The sequence below is a fragment of the Anser cygnoides genome, chromosome 11, assembly GCF_040182565.1.
Source record: "Anser cygnoides isolate HZ-2024a breed goose chromosome 11, Taihu_goose_T2T_genome, whole genome shotgun sequence".
Taxonomy (NCBI): domain Eukaryota; kingdom Metazoa; phylum Chordata; class Aves; order Anseriformes; family Anatidae; genus Anser; species Anser cygnoides.
In genome coordinates this window covers 2,772,150-2,788,938 of record NC_089883.1, presented here as the reverse complement: position 1 = coordinate 2,788,938, position 16,789 = coordinate 2,772,150, and the positions used below count along the sequence as shown (strand labels likewise).

The 16,789-nt window shown below is 42.7% G+C and overlaps 1 protein-coding gene and 1 long non-coding RNA gene across 9 annotated transcripts in view; both read right to left on the bottom strand.

Moving 5' to 3' along the window:
* DENND4A (DENN domain containing 4A) overlaps positions 1 to 3,319 on the bottom strand; it is a 52,323-nt gene extending 49,004 nt beyond the window's left edge. For 2 of the 7 annotated variants that reach the window (XM_048076257.2, XM_067003529.1), the window contains exon 1: positions 3,297 to 3,315. The gene's annotated coding sequence lies outside the window, so the exon portion shown is untranslated. Of the gene's footprint in view, positions 1 to 1,643; positions 2,261 to 2,580; positions 2,822 to 3,296 lie in introns of those variants that run through there. The other 5 variants (XM_048076255.2, XM_048076258.2, XM_067003526.1 and 2 more) reach the window with 4 other exon arrangements.
* Positions 3,320 to 6,080: 2,761 nt separating this feature from the next.
* Positions 6,081 to 15,591, bottom strand: LOC125184327 (uncharacterized). Of its 2 annotated transcripts, none has more exons than XR_010834109.1 (4): positions 15,158 to 15,591; positions 11,042 to 11,193; positions 9,886 to 10,117; positions 6,081 to 7,525 (listed from the first exon to the last, which is right to left on the bottom strand). It is a non-coding gene; the product is annotated as an uncharacterized lncRNA (long non-coding RNA). The 2 variants fall into 2 exon arrangements; XR_007168180.2 differs by lacking the exon at positions 6,081 to 7,525 and adding an exon at positions 7,532 to 9,172 and having other exon boundaries at positions 15,158 to 15,587.
* Positions 15,592 to 16,789: the final 1,198 nt, after the last annotated feature.

Genomic DNA, 16,789 nt, shown 5'->3' with positions numbered 1-16,789 from the left:
AATTGAAGGAAGGACAATGAATGAAAAGTTTGTTTCAGCAGCTATTTAAGATTCAGAAAGGTTCTGACTGACTATTTTACTCTTCACTTTTCACAATTTGCTGGCATTTTACTGACCATGAGTACAAGTGTTTCTACACACGCTCTCGTAAAAAGCATTTCAGTCTACTACGACTTGCAAAACTAACTCTGATTCAGTTGCTAGGAAATACAATGGAAATTGAAAAGGGATGCTGACTGTTTAAGTGACATTGCAAATTTCTTTTTTCCTATTTCAGAACCTCAAGATTAACAAAGCTGATTCTCATTATTCAGCTTGGTCCAGATATCATCTTCCTCTGTTGAAGAGTCACAAGACAGTTCTCTCCAGCTATCACACGCTTCACCTAGAGATTAATAAACCCTCAAATGCAAAATGCTGTAGATTAAACACTTCCAGGCTTAGTTCTGAACAGCGGTGCCCACAATCCCTTTGTCAGGGCCATGCAGAACCGTGATATCAGCTACCTTCCTGATGCAACCTCATTCTCCTCACTGTAGTTCACTGGGCGTCAGCTTGGCTCTACTTTCCTTCTGGGTACTTTCTCTTTTAAATGTATCTCAAATATGACCTATTTATTTACACTGTTCCTAACGCTGCACAGAGATCAGCTACACTCATGTATGCCCTATAGAACAAGCCAGGCTCTGTCAATATTTATGCTTTTACTAACTAATAATTAACTCTGGCTATGTAAATACGGAATAGTTAACATTGCCATTAACACATATAGAAATTCCATTAAGCTCCATAGGGGTGTAATATCCAGGAAAAGCATATAGAACAAGCTGTTCGCAAGAAACAAGGACCTGCAACCACACTGTTACAAAAAGTACCAAAACTCAAGCATATATATGGAAAAACAAATACTTCATACTGGAAAAACATTTCTAAGTAAGCCTGTATTTTAAAAAACGGTCATAGCGCCTTTTGGCTTACTGTTCACAGAACCAGATCTTATCTTTTGTGCTAGCTTTTGGTAAATGCACTATTTAGACGAGACCTTTGGGAAAGCGTGTTCCAAAGGAGCAGAAGCTGCTCATAAACTTGAGGAAAGTTCCTCATCCAGCTGGACCCTAATGCTTCTAGAATAAGTAAAATATGCACATTATGCAAGCTCTTAAAGTTGTAGAGAAGCTCAGACTTTTTTTTTTTGGTTCCATCTTTAAGGGTCCATGCAATTTTCTCCTTCCCCTAAAGTTAACCACAAAAACTAATGCCCTATTCTTGATAATTAAACAGTTTCAATGCCAAGTCACAATTACCCCCCAGAAAATGTTGCTTCATTTACCAGAGATGCAGTTCCACTTTAACCTTCACTTTAAACACACGTACGGACTTCCCCAGTACTATAAAAGCAGGATCGAGTTTCACCAATACTCTAAATATATGATTATTTTTTTTAAACAAAAAGAGAAACGGAAGAGTCGCTTCTTACTCGAAGTAAAACTTGTATACTCAACACAGAAACCAGAAAAAATCCATTTACTCCCCCTTGACCTTCCTTGGCTAGACTAACCCAATTGCTTTTCCTAAACCACCACAGATACTCGCCAAGGTTAAATATTGGTGTTTAATCATTCAGAAAGTGAAAGATTACGTACCGTAATGTAACAGTCTTTACAGAAACCTCTAGTTGAGCAACAGTTCCAGAAAAAAATTGTGAAATGAAGTAAAAAGCTGTCCAGAACACCACGTTTCTATTCAGTTAATTAAAAAAAATAAATAAACTTCAGAACTGAGCGCCGAGACCTCATTTCTAGCAAATCAACGCTCTCAGGGGCAGCCCACTTTAAAAACCAGCCCGCTTGAAATTACTCCCGAATAACGACCATCGCTAAGGAGTTATTAAATACCATCATCCCCCGGCCCGCGGCTCACGCCACACGCAGACACCATGACGGAACAGCCTGACAATGTCAGGGCTCGGTCCTGCCGCCGTGCCCAGCACGCTGCCCCGGGCACACGGCAACCCGAGCTGCCAGGGGAAAGTTGCGAGAAAAAACACGCAGGGAACTCAACACCGGCGGCGTGCCTCGCCTGGAAAACCTGGCGTTTGGGGCACGGGCACAAGTTTCTCCCGAGCAGCCCCCCGGGGCCGCCTCGAGGAGGAGGAGGAGGAACATGGCAGGGGGCTGCGCTGAGGGGACCGCGCCGTGAGGGGAGCCTCCCCGCGCCGCCCCAGGCCCCCAGCCCGGCCCGGCGACCGCCTCAGGGCTTGGGGAAGAGCCCAAAGTTTCCCCCCCGCTCCCACCGCAGCTCAACGGAAAGTTACCGGCGCGGGGAGGCGACGGCGAGGCGAGGGCCGCCCGCCGTCCTCAGCTCCCCCCTTCCCGCCGCAGCCCGGCGTGAGGGGCGGCCCCGGAGCCCGCTCCCACCACCGGGCAGCCCCGCCGCGGCCCACGCCGGCGGCCCCTCGCCCTTCCCCGCCGCCCCAGGCCCTCCATAGCTCTCTCCGCTCGGGGAAGCCCCCAGCCCCGGCCCGGTGACAGCCCGCCGAGCCCCCCACCGCCACCACACGCCTCGCCCCGCAGCCCTCACCTCAGGCGGGGGCCGCGCTCCCCGGGGCAGGGGGAACGGCAGCCGGCGGCGCCTCCTGCCCCCCGGCGCCGAGGAGCGGGAGGGCGAAGGGGCGCAGGGAGGGCGCTGGGTCCCCGCGCCCTTATCGCATGGCAGCGGATCCCCCGCTCGCCCTCGGCGCCCTCGCCGCGCTCACCGCCGCCCCGCCGTGTGGGCGGCTCGGCCGGGATCCCCCCTCCCCTGCGCACCGCCTCCTGCCGCCGCCATCTTGGCTGTCAGGGGGGGCGGCGGGCGACGACTCGTGATAGCGGCGGCGTCGGGATTTTTATTTTTGTTATTATTTTTATTTTCCTTCCTTGCCCCTCTCCCTTCCTTCTGCTCCTCAGGCCGGCTCGCCGATGTGGAGGCCCCGGCGCCCAGCTCCCCTCCGAGGGCTCCAGAGGGGGGAGGCCCGCGGCCAGGAGCGGGCCCGTGGCTGAGGGGCCCCGGCCCTGCGTTCCCGCCGCCGTCCTTCCATCGCCCCTCAGAGAGCGGCGAGGGGCCGGCGGCTCCTTCCCTTCAGTGTGAGGGGGCAGCAGGACCCCTCGGGTCAGCGAAACCCTTCCAGTCCAAGCCTAAAACACGACGGACCGTTTGCTCCACTCTCCTCCCCCCTCTGTCCTCCAGCTTCTCCCTCTCCAGCACCTTTAATTTAGCCAGAAATTAATCTCCGGCCCAAATAGGCCAGTCTCGCTCACCTGCGGTGCCTGTCGGCTGGGCCCAGGATGTCTGGAAAACAAGAGAAAGCTGGGGATTTTCTGCGGGCTTGATGCAACACACACCAGGTTGTTGCATCAAAGACTATAAAAGAACCCGAGACAAAAATAATCTTTTAAGAGCGTGCAGCTAAGATTAGTGCAGCATGTCAAGATGTTGCTGAGCACAACAAAAAGAGCCCTGCTGCCTGTACTAATGCACAGAAACACTACTTTTCTGGCATCCCATGTACCGCAATCCCGTGTTTCAAAATCTTAGACCGATTTGCTATTTTTGAAATGATGTTTAGGGATAGGCTCCAACCATACAATTTTGGCTTTGAATTCAAGCTCCCCTCAGTTATGGATATTTGGCTCGAGGGTTTTGATGTGGCTTGCTATAAAGACAGCAAAGTCAGATATAGTTCTGAATTTTGACTGTAAATGCTTAACGTTCAAATCTTCTATATTGGTTTACCTCATCCCTCTTGAAAATATGACTGAACAGGAGACTATGAAAGCAAAAAGTGCACAATATTACTTTTTTCCCCACACTTTTAAAAATAACAAGACTCCTTACAGCAGAAGCATTGCTCCTCCTACCCCCGTGTAGGAAACGGAGCATCTGACACAAGCCAGCCTCGACCCAGGCAGAGGCACCCATGTGCAAGCCTGCACACGCAGACACAGCTTTGTGCTGCCAGCTTTGATTTTTGTGAGCTGAGTCTGACTCTTTTTTGATCAACAGACAGCATACTGACTAAGGAATGTGTCGACCTCTATCCCAAGCAGGGACTACAAGAACATTGCCCATTTCTTGTATTTCTACATAAAATGCATTTATTGCCACACCCATATGGATATTTTATCTCTCAGCAATATACAGCAGAGTCAGTAAAGAAATCGAGAACTCAGTACCTCAGTATTTTAAAGCAGGCTGGTCTATGTTCTGCAGGGATACCTTAAATTGTGTAGTGCTCTGGTAGAATATTTTCTAAATCCTATGATAATTTTGGATGGATTTTAATCCTGGAAGTGTTTTCAAATAATTAGCAATAATAAAGTCCATATTTTGGCTTGTGTAAATAATTTTGATATGCAGACTACTCTGTGCTCTTTTCCCATAGTTGTTTTTTACATGTTCGGTGTTTGCATTCAAGGTTTGTGGATTTTATGTTCCATCCTTAGGTAGGAACAGGCCCATAAGTGTATTGTTTCAGCTCTTGAATATTGTTTTGGCTGCCTGTAAACTGATGCAAAGTCATTGCACTGATGCATGAATAGTTCATGTGTCAGTGTTTGGATTCCATTGGAATATTGCCTGTTTCTAATGAAAACTTTAATTTTACAGAAATACCATTCTTAAACATTCCATGGCAGTTTTCATAGTTTTCAGCTCACATAATATGTAAGTCTTTATGTAGATATCTTTGATTTGCTGTTAATTTATAACCCAACCTGTTTATTTCCCTCCACCAATTCTGTCCTCTTAGGACTTATCTGTATTTAATTACATATTGTGCAAATGTCAACAAATCACAGCCAGGGATGCAGACCTCACTGTGTAAGTCCTGATACAAACATCAAACAAAATAGTTTCTGCCCAGTGCTGCCATCACAGCTACCCACATGCATATCTCTGTCCCGTCTTTCTTGTTCTCCCATCTCCCCCTCCTTCTTACCCTATTCCATCAAGCCTCTTCTACTTTCTCCCTGTGACCTACCTGCTGTTTACTCTCTCTGTTGGCTGTGGCACACTTTCATCCCCAGGTCCCCACTAGCACATTTAATTGTAATGCTCTATTTCATTATTAGCTTGTCAACACCTCTATCAAGCCACCTTTCCTGACTTATATCTAGCTGCAAAGCTTTCCTGCATAGCTTGTCATCAATTTTCCACATTAAGACTCATCTAAAGCCATGTGCGAAAGGGTCTATGAGCAATAATGACTATAGTGCTGTATTTGTTTCTGAATAAAGAGCAGCATCAGTGAATAGTGTTACTGTACAGGCAGAGACAGATTCACTGTGTGCACAGCTCCTGCAGGCTTGTTGCACAGAAATGTGCCTATGTGTCAGTCCAACAAAGCCTATCCCTTGGTGGGAACACTGGGGATCTCAAAGCAGTGGTCTCTGCATGCACGTGAAGACTGACCCAAAGATCATTAAGTCAACAGAAGTGTTCCTATTAATTCCAGTTAGTGTTGGATCAGATTCTTATCCATTGTGAGTCTATTAAACGAGTCAACAAACGCGTGTGCTGCAGGTGGGCAGGCGACGTGCACGCTGAATGTGGTGTTCTGCTGCCTCTCAAGTACAGGGTGGAGCGCTGTCAGTCCGATTTAGCTTCCCCAGGAGTGCGGCTAGGGAGACTCCCAGGGTTTCTAGGACTGGCAACCACGGAACCATTTTTTTCCATGTTGCAGCCCCTGGATTTCTAGTTTGTGGTACTAAAGTAAATTTCAGCGCATGGTTTCACTTATTTTAAGTGCATTTTACACATGGGTAAACTGAAGCAAGGCAGAGAACAAGTGGCAGATGGTCAGGGACAGTGCCAGGAATGGAGTCGAGAACTTCTCTGTCCTAGGACATGGTTTAAACAGACTTTGTCCCAGGATCGTGAGATTCGACTACTTATAATTCACGAGGCTTCAGCAGTGCTCAAAAAAAAAAAAAGAAAAGAAAAAAGAAAAAAAAAGAAAAAAAAGCTATTATTATTCCCAGTATTTCCTGGCTTCCATAGACAAAACTATTTTAGTTTCTTAAGTAATAAGTCTGGGGCTTAATCTGGCCATTTTCTTACCAATTTTATTCCTTTTGAACTTATTTGGCTGTGCTATGTGCTATGTGTGCTATGTGCTAAGTGCTCTGTGCACTGCTCATCCACGTCTCTTTGGGGGAAGAATGAGGCTCCAAAAGAACTCAGCAGAAAAGACATGACATATCTGTAACCTTGGTAAAAAATAACTGTAAAGATAATGATAATGGATAATTATAAACCCATGTAACTGGCAAAACAACACTCCGCATTTCAGAGGATGGATGGCCTTACCCTGTCCAGTAACCCACTTTATGATACAGTAATGGATCTATATCCGGAGGCTTATGCAATGAAATGGAGCCTTTGGCAAGCTGGAATCACACTGGAAATGAAGCAACATTTTCTTTCTTTCTTTTTTTTTTTTTTTCCTTTTTCTTTAAAACATGCATATTTGAAAATCTGGAACTTAACCCTTTTGACATAAAGAGACTGTCCCTACTTTGAATAATTAAATTCTAGGGTAGATTACGAAATAACAAATGATTTAATATTGTGATGCAGCAATACAATGGTGCAGTTACCTTTCCTTTTCCTGCTTCAGCTGTAGTCTTTCTGAAAAGCTTTTGCACTCCAGGGAAACTACTGGTTATAAATTATAAAAGAGGCAATAGAATATCATGCATATATGCAAAAAAAAGAAGTCTCAGACCCTTCTCTAGATAAAATACTTACTGAAGCAGCTAAAAATATGGGGAAAGGAAGCAAACATGGAGCCTGATCCAAAGGCCACTGAGCTCAGCAGAAGCACTGCAGGGAGGTTCATTAGGCATCAGAGTCATGTATGTCATGATTTGCAATCCACAAAATGTAAATAAACAATTTTGTTGTATATGAGCAAGGATAAAGTCTAATTGTAGTGTCTAGGCATTCCACTTAGATAAAACGAGCAGATTTTTCTCCAGCAGGTAGACTTTCTCAGCAAGGATTTACTGCCAATATTTATGTGGGAGTTTGTAGTCCCAAAAGCAGAGAAATGCTGGGAAACAAAAAGGAAAGAAAACTTATCCAAAGAGAGGAGACCCAAATGTTTCTGACTCATTTCTATAAACAAAAAATATATGCAGAGTTATTATCATTTCATTTTTCATTGCTGCTTTGCTTCCTCAGAGTATCCAAGTGTGCCTTTCAAGATTTAAAGCTGTTCAGGATAAAGTTTTCCTCAGCAAATGCTAAATCTATTCACAAGGCATTGCAGCAATGCGGCTACTATCAGATATCAAATGAAGGAAGCCCATCGGATGGCCATTGGTATTAATTGGTGAGAAAACAGTTAACACTGAGCTTGGATGTGTTGCTGTGTGTAGGGGTATCAAGCAAGTGATGCCATACCTTGTCTCCTGTTAGAAGGCAAATAGGTATGTACAGCTGGGGCATATTTCTGGAGTGGCTCTTCCTGTAGAGACTGGAAGCTCTGAAACAAATATTTGCAGCAGATTTTTTGAGAATGGGACGGTAGAAAGGTTGCTTGAGGATGGTCCAAGTCCTAACGCGTGTGGGAAAACAACCTGTTGCCTGGTCCAGCACTAACCCACTTTAAGTATTGCTCTCATCATTAAAACAAGGTAAAAAAAAGCTTCTCTTTGTGGAGTAATATCAGGAAGGAAATTATGCATGCAGATTTGCCAGCAAAAATAACAGTCTCAGGCTGTAAACGTACACGCTGCTACTGCTGTTTTGTTGCTATTTTCAGCAGCCCCTGTACCCTCAAGGGTGAGAGTAAGGACTTAACTGTTATCGCTGCTGTTCATGCATCAGCCTTAGAGGTTTGATTTGGACTCATGCTCTTTGGCCCAGCTGGAGGTGATTTCCAGAAATAGCGGTCTTTTCTCTGAATCAGTCCAATTTATCACCCAGAGTCACTCGGTGTGATGCTGTGGTGCTGTGGGTACCTTCTCTCACACCAGGCGTACAACTGCTTTTGGTCACTTACAGATCTCAATTCCTTGTTTTTTTTGTACTTATATTTATCTTCAAATCATGGCTAGTCCAAGTAATTCCATTCCATGTGTCTAAACATGCCCCACTACTTAGTTCAGGCTCTTGTGTAGTCCTGCTGTTTCCATTTTTTGTATTTTGTTCCAAAGATCACTCATATCATGATGGGTTAAGTGAAGTATATCTATCCGTTAACCACTTCTCAGGGGTACTATTAGGCTTAATTAACGTTTGTAGAACATTATTGAGATTCTCAAGAGAAACAGCTATAGAAGTGCAAAGTATTATAATTAATTTAAAACTTTAATTTTTGAGTAATGGGATAACAACACTTAAGCTGAGATTCTCCAAGAAAAACTAATTTAGTTGATTCTTAGACAAACACATTCTGAAATCTCAGTTTCCAATTACTACTTCCACTGTATGATGCATTTTGATTTTTATTATCCTTTGATATCCTTTGACATACCCAGGCGCATAATATAGTTTTCTTTAGTTGAGGAAACACTGTCCTACATATGGAAGTCATGTTGAAATAAAGCAAACCACCAAAATAACTCAGTTATAAACTCAGAAACAATCCACGTCACCATTTGCCTTTAATTTTTTAAGTATTTAAACCATAAGGCCTGTAATTAATGTTGTGGAATCATTTCCATATTTATTTATAAGGCATCTCATTTGCATAAATAATCATTATCTGGAAATAAAACTAGATCATTAAAATTCAGAAAACCGACAAGTCTGATTGAGATCTGTCAAGATGCACCAAGGAGATTTTTTACACTCCCTGTCTGAAACCATTCCATGAGAAAAACTCTGCTCCTGAACAAGCTTCAACAGGACACTGCTTTAGAAATATGAGCAAATGACATCAGCAAATAGAACAGTTGTTTTGTGCGGTGCGAAAACATTGGGTCACTCTTCTCACTAACTGTCATGGAGGGTTTCCAAGAAAATGCATCTGACACATCTGCACTGAAAATCTGACCCAAATTGTAGCTGATGTTCTCATAACGCAGCTCTACTGCTTTTCTGAAACTCTATAGCATTTCAGAATGATTCTTTCTTTCAAAATGTTTTCAATCCTTTCAGTACTTTCAATACGTTCAAAATCTTGTACCTAGTCAGAAAACACATCATGCAGAAAAGAAGAAAAAACGGCACTTCAGTATTTCATTTGCAAGCTCGATTCATAATTCCTTGGCTATTAACTAGAGATTCACAGGTATTTAAAAAATGTATCTTGACTGAAAAAATGCATCTCAAGCCCTGCTGTCACTGATCTTGTCCTTCAAGATACAGAAATTTCACTATTAGTATTTTTGCTACATAGAAATAAAACTAATTTTTAAAAAGCTACAGCTACTTCAGAACATATTAAAAAATATTGTAATTGCACTGTTAAGACAGACCTGTGTTTTTTTTCAGCATAAGATGCTTTGAAGTGTAAGTGCAAGCCCACCAGAATAAGGAAATACACCATAGCCTACCCTATTTGGACAATTGTCTTACAAATTCCTAAAGAATGGAGGTTGGCTCAAGTACTGAGCCATGAGGATTTCATCTCAATATAGATATTTTTAGTATCTGTTATTTTATCTTGGGTACTTTTAAAATCTGCATCACTCTCCAACTCCTCTCCTAATTATCTGAAATTCTTTTCTTCTGTAACTGCTTTGGAATGTTCCCATACGTTATTACAACTACTTGCCATGTTATATTGGGCCTTAATTATACTCATCTATCCATTGGGCTAGGTAAGCATGTAGTTGTTTAAAATGTGAACAACTGCTCAGAAACAGAGGTAAACAGAGTAACAACATCAAATCTCACCAGTGAGTCACCATGGATGTAGGTCACAGCAAGTTTCTGCCCTTTTCCGAGCTCGCGGAGGGTTTTGTCCAGCTTGCCTAAAGGAGCTCCTAACCTCAGCAGACTCCTCATGCAGGCAGAACTCTCTTGAGTTTTTATGTTTGTATCCACTTTCCAAAACAGTTCTGCCACCTTCAACACGAACATTTAGAGGAGATGAACACTTTCTTAGCACCTGGTCTGCAGCCTGGAGCTGAAAAAGGACAGGAGGGTGAATGCAAACCAACGCACCTTGAGAAAAAAATACAAAACCTATTTGTTTAACCCAAGCTACCCCAAGTCTTACATCGGGTCTGCTCCATCTCAGCCACTTACAACTCAAATACAATCCGCTAACTGCAGAAAGTGACACATCTGATCCATACCCTTCATACCATGGGGAGGCTCTCTGCTGCAGCGGTGATGAGTTCTATATAACTGTGGATTCATTAGCGACCGCTTGATCACCTCCTTGAAAAAGTATGGCCAAATGTTGATGTAATGTGAGTAATTCACTTAACTGAGTTTGAATTTGACTCGCAGTGACAGCATAAAACTAACTTAATATATGGCAAATTCTTTAAATCACGGCCTAACTCGTAATACAAAAAAGAATACTTCCAGTATAAATAATGAGGTTGGAGGAAATGTCCTTGGCAAGTCAATTTGTTCCATGCTGCTGATGGTTCCTGTTAGTGACAAGGATTTTTTTCAAGAAGGAAACAATGGAAAACAGATGCAAAAGCGTTTACCAGAAGGCTGGGGAATGGCAGCTCTTCCAAAATGTCAAGCGTGCAGACTAGAGTCAATTTAAAAGAGAATTAATTATTTAAACTGAATTAATTTGACTACAATGAAACCCTGTTAAGCCATCTCGTCCATCCCCCTTCCTACTGTGTTATCCCTTAGAGTCTAATTCCAAATACTGATCTCTATTTTCAAATGCTTCAGCTGAAAATCCACTTACCCAGTCACAGTAGCAGTATCTTGCTTTTTGAATATCTTTACTGCATTCCTTCCAGGAACTCACCCAAAGAACTGTGCTCACCTTCGCCCCACTCCCAACCTCAGCCCCCAATTCATATGAGTTTAATCCCTGGGTCCCGTTTTTTCTCCTTTTCCCCTTTCAGCTTTGTACCTCTTGTGGTGTTTTCCCAGATGCTTCACAGAAAAGATTCATCAAATGCATCTTTTGCCTGCAAATCTGTGTGTTTCATGAAGTCCCTCAATATCTTCATCTTCAACAACAGCTCTCTTCTGCTTCTTATGTTGTCTTGTCATTGCTCGGCTCTGGGGAAAGGCAAATGACTGAATTTTAGGTCTACAGCTTTCAGATGGAAGCTCATTTTTTTCAGAAGAATTACCGTGCCTGCCTCCCCTGGAACCAATCATACCAAAGTGCTTCATCTCCCTGGAGGACGTGGGCCCCCTGTACTTTGTTGTAATACAAACTATCAGCACCAGAAGGACTGCTCGAGGAATCCCAGCGCCCACTGTTTGCATGTTCCAGGTCAGCTCTGCGTTTGTGAACTCCACCGATTTGCAGTGCTGTCAACATTTTAAAAGTGGCAGTAAGGGTCACCTAGTGCTCTTTTTCCTTGAGAGCATTACGTGAAACGTGGCAAATGCCAGCGGAGCCACTGTGGCTCTGAAACCTTTTGTCTCCCACAGGGCCATGTACAACCAGGTCTACCAGTGGTAGACCAAAGCTGTCATTTTGATTTCCTGCTGCACCAGTTCCTACGGCCAGAGGAACCGTTCCAAAACTGTCCTTTTCTGTTACTGTTAATGTTTAAACCTTAAAGCAAAGCCACCTGTGCTTGGATTTATGTAAAGTAAATTTCTTTATTTGTATTTCATAAGGGAAGAAGAACTATAGTCTATTAAGCAATAAACCTAATTGCCCTAGGTCTTGCCTGTACTGGGAATGCATATCAATTTAAATGCATCAGTGTGAAAATCGGTCTATTAAACTAGCTCAAAGCCCAAGTTCAGATAGAATACTGTTTTAACATTTGCATATAGTAATTCATATTAAAATTATAGTTTACAGTAGCTAATAACTAATATAAACAGGAATTAAAGCAGTTGATGTGCACCTGTATTACTGAAAAAAATGTTTAATGTTACTTATTTTTTAACCTGATTGTTAAGAACTCTGTTCTATAGCATATTCAAGGCCTTGGAGGAGTACAGTTGGTTGGGACACACTGCTCCTCATTTCTTGGTATATTAGAAACAACATGCAAAATATGAACACACGGAAGCCAAACTAACATCTTCACTCTGCCGTTATACAAGTGACGTGAGCTGAAGTCAATGAATCGCAGCAGATGCTAATTCTATTTTATTTTATTTTTTAACCTAAAGAATGCAATTATCATCAAGCATGGCAGCTACTGTTCAGTCGGTGTAACCTAAATGCATCGCATGGGCTCTTCTCTGACAACTGCCCCAATCGGAAGGGCAGGTCTAACGTAAGAGGATCTTATGGGAGGTTTAATGAGTAACAGTTCAGTAATGTTATTTATTTTAATCTTTATAGAGCCATGGTAATGTACTGTTTCTTAAATTATTTTGTACACTGCTGTTTTCTTGTTGTAAGAGGGGTATGACTAATGTACGTGCTGAAAAATTTGAGGGAGTTCTTAGAAACCATAATATTTTGCTTGATCATTCATAACCAAATACGTAAAGAACCATTCACTGTATCGCTCTTGCGCAGCTTGTATTAGATCTCCATAGTTACACTTGGCATAACAAGTACAAAAAAGAAGTGTCTTTGCAGGGCTGATAAGCAGACAGGAAGTAAGCGAACATCTGCTACAGCTTTAGTTGATTTTGCCTTCAGCAGCTGATGAAAAACTTCGGTCCCTGTATTCTACGTACATTGTGCTTGGCCTTTGACACCAACAGCTGTTGAACAGAAGATGTAAAATATTATACCTACAGAAAAGGAGGTGCATTAGTTTCTAAAGGAGCACTGGGATATTTAATGGATTTTTTTCTTTCCATTTTCTGATCACTAGAAACACTGGACAGCAGACACTTGCAGATAGAATTATCTCCTAAAGGTCAACCACTTCCTATTTTACTTTTTTTTTTTTTTCTAATGCTGTGTTTTCCTTTCCAAAACTGCTTTGTTTTGTTTTGTTTTGTTCTCTTTTAAACACCACAACAATTGCACCATATACTGAATAGTAATTATAACCATCATAATCATTGTAAGGAAACCATGTGCTTCCCTGAATCAGGGCTGGGGCTTCCAACCCAGGCAATCTGTCTTCGGGTGGCAGAACAGCACTTCTAGAGCCTGGACAGCCAAGGAACAGAGTTATACAAAGTAAATATCAAATAGCTCACAGCAAGCTTTTTCTTTGTTTAAAGAAAGAGCTGTTGAACATTATTTTTTAAAAATGAGTTCAGCCACACAGTGCAGATTCTCTGCTTGTGTATACGGAGGAAGTCTCTGCTCCAGATAATTCAGGCACTTCTCCACCTACATCATCTTTTTATTTCTGCTGAAAACTACTAACAGAGAACAAGTGACAGTGGTGTATTTCTTAGAGTGTTGAGGCCCATGTACTGTAAATGCATCTTTACGTACTTCCTCTGAGATTGTAAATTTCCCTAGGAAATTACAACAGTTGTGATGAAATCATATTTATCCATATATGGTAGATCCTTTGGGTCTGACACAACAAAATGAAAATGGGTTTCAGAGCCACAATGGGAAAGGTGAAGACACTACTGAAGAGTTATGTAAATGGAGGAGAATTTTGCCCAGAAATTTCATGTTCTGTGCTTTGGAGTTGTATGCAGTTTGTTACATGTTCTATTCCCAAACTGCAGATGGATGCTGTTTTGCCAGAAAATAAATGAAATACAAAGATGACTTCAAACATTTGCAGAAACCGTGCTGACACTCAAAATAAAGAAACATCAAGTAACTTTCCTAGTGAGATCGTAAAAGCAGCAACACAGTGATCAAAGCATGAAAACACAAGCCTGTTACTCCACCCCTAATGCAAGATGCTGTCTCATATCTAGGACCAGGAGCTTGCTTGGCACAGAGATGTTCAGACAGCCTACAAGTAGAGCATATGAGGTGGTATATTTAAATAGTTAAATGTGGAAAAATCCACAAAGACTGCTGATTTAAACTCATGAGACTGGTAAATGACTGTCTCAGGTTATTATTGCTTAACACCAATAGTAGTAGTAGCTCAATTTGGTAGAGCTCTACCATAACGCTGTGTATTCTACACACACAGAACAGCAGATCACATTTCCCCTGAAGAGTATACCCTAACTGGTAAAGGAAAACAAAATGAAAAATACTGAATTAATTTCTACTAGTAGCAAACGTCTTCATAATTCTGTGATATTGGAGGGGTTGGTTGTATTAAAACAAAAGGAGCGTCGGGACATGAAAATACTCAGTATAAAGCAGGAATGGCTGCACTATTTTCATTATCATAATGTTATTATTTTCTGGATTTCACAGAGAACAGACTTTTTCAACTGTATTCATATTAGAAAAATTAAATATCTGTCTCGAACTGTGTGCACATTGCATCTAACCAGCTTGGAAACATGCCAAAATGTGAAGCAATCTTCAGGAGAATTGCAGAATCAATACATCAATTCCCATTAATTCGGTGTCAGAGGAAACAAATGTGGACCTCTCTGAAGCTTGTGCATTCCCTGCAGAGATTTGCTAAAATAGGCAGCTTCTGTCTGCCTGCCTTCGCTGTGCCCTCCAAACACCAGAAAGCAGAGTCACAATGGGGGAAACCTGGTCTGGCTACAAAATCTAGTTAAGGCAGTTTTAGTAACCCAGTCTTCTGGCCAAGTTGTTCACAAACTCTTGACCAAATCCAAGCCAATCCACAACTCTACCCCCTCCATTGCACTGGGTTCCTTGTTGCTCCTGGTATCCCTGGAGTATATCTCCTCTCCAGGGTTGAGAACATCTAGGCAAGCTGAGAAGGATCTCCTTTCAATCTGTCAAAACCATAAAGCATAATTCTGCACAGTGATGGCATGATATTAATGAATAATCCTAATTGATAGTGCATTTTAAACCAGCCAGAATTCTTCATCAATCCAAGCTCCATAAAATGTGCAGTGTTCCAAACATCTTGCACAGTTTGCTTACTGCACAGCTGGCTAGTGAGAAAAATCTTGTCCCAGGAGGTTTGCCCAAGCACATGAAACACATTTTTAGAATCCCAAAGGTGCGCATACTCACAGAGCTGAGAGTGCAACCTGTCTGACAGCAGCTTTCCAGAGAAAGGAGCAGGAAAGAGGCAATAGGTGATGAGATTAGCCCCCACAGAAGGAGACTCCTGCTTGGAATATCAACACATCTTTTCAGTCTCTCTCATTGCGACCATTTGTGCTTTTATCAAATTTTCAGTTTGCTTCTTAAGCTACGGGACCAGATGGCTCCCATGCATAATGCACTGAATCATGGCAAGGCTCGAGGTATTTGTTATGTATAACAGCAAACACACGCGCTGGACCAGGTTACACTCTGTCACAGTTAGCATATGGTGCAGGCTGCATATGGATGGTGCTGCAGCAGGTATCTATATATACATACAAGCGGAAGATTGGAGTATCTTTTCTTCTTGCAGGTTGTCAGGAAAATGACTGTCATACCTTCAAAACAAATAGCAAGAAATAGAGGCAGTAATATACCACATGGCAGAGGACAGATGCTCGGCACTTCCCGTGATGCGCAATGCCTGATGGCAAGGAATCCTGATGGGCCAAGGACACGAGGCTGTTGATCTCCCTCTGATTTCTCCTTGCAGCCTGTGACTAAGCTGGAGCTGACACTTCTCTGGTGCCTATTCGCAAAGCCAATAGCTGTGGGCAGTATTTCTGCCCATGAAGCACCTAGGAGACAAAATCATTGTTTGAGAGCATCTTTTTCTCCGGCATTTTTTAAATGGAAAAGAAACCTGATTTTGTCATCGCTTGCATCATGTAGATTTGGGTTAAGTTCAAGATGTGGCACCCCTGTGCATCTAGAGTGAATGAGATGGGAATCTGCAAAAGCAACAATCACCACTTGGCACAGGGTAAGCCTATAGAGGGTTTATAAAGTATGAGATTTGTGCTTCTGTGACAAGACCTGGAAAATAACCTTGTCGTCATCCCTCACCGAAAAATTACAAATACCCCTTTCTGAGCACTGAAAGACGTGAAATGAAAAATGCTTTCTGTATGTCTGCAGAGATGACTGTTTCAGGGAAGTTTAGATTGCCGTGGTGAGACTCAGTGGAAGCAACAGATCCCAGGGTGGCTGAGGGATGTCCCAAGCAGCATGACTTCACCCACTGCATGTGCTCTGGGTTGCACAATGAAGGAGCAGCCAAGCAGCTTGACGATGGCTGCACTCCACCCCAACTATTTTCTGGGATGAGAAAATTATCCTTTGGCTGCCTTACAGCTTGCTTTTCTTGGCATATATTTGACATGCCCTCCGCGTTTGCAGTGACAGGACACCTCGTGAGCGGGTGCTGTGCTGGCCTTTGCAGACAGGCGCGAGTGCTGGCAGGCAGCAGGAGCCCATCAAGGACTGGAACGGTGACCAGGAATGTCAAAATTGCAGCCTGAGCGGAGCGGCTGTGATTAAGGACACATTTTGCTACCACCTTTAAGGTCAGCATTGGGCTCACTTTAGCAGTCCTATAAATAGCAGCCCAAGGTTGACCTAGGAGAGGATTTGGCTCTGATGGACATTGTTTAGCATTCCCAAGAGAGGAAGGCAGATTCTTTTCCCTTTTCTTTTCCAGCCTCTAACCTTGAGTTGGTCTCTGTGGGAAACGTTAGTCGCATTTGCCAAAAGAGCTGCCGCCGTGAGCCAGATGTC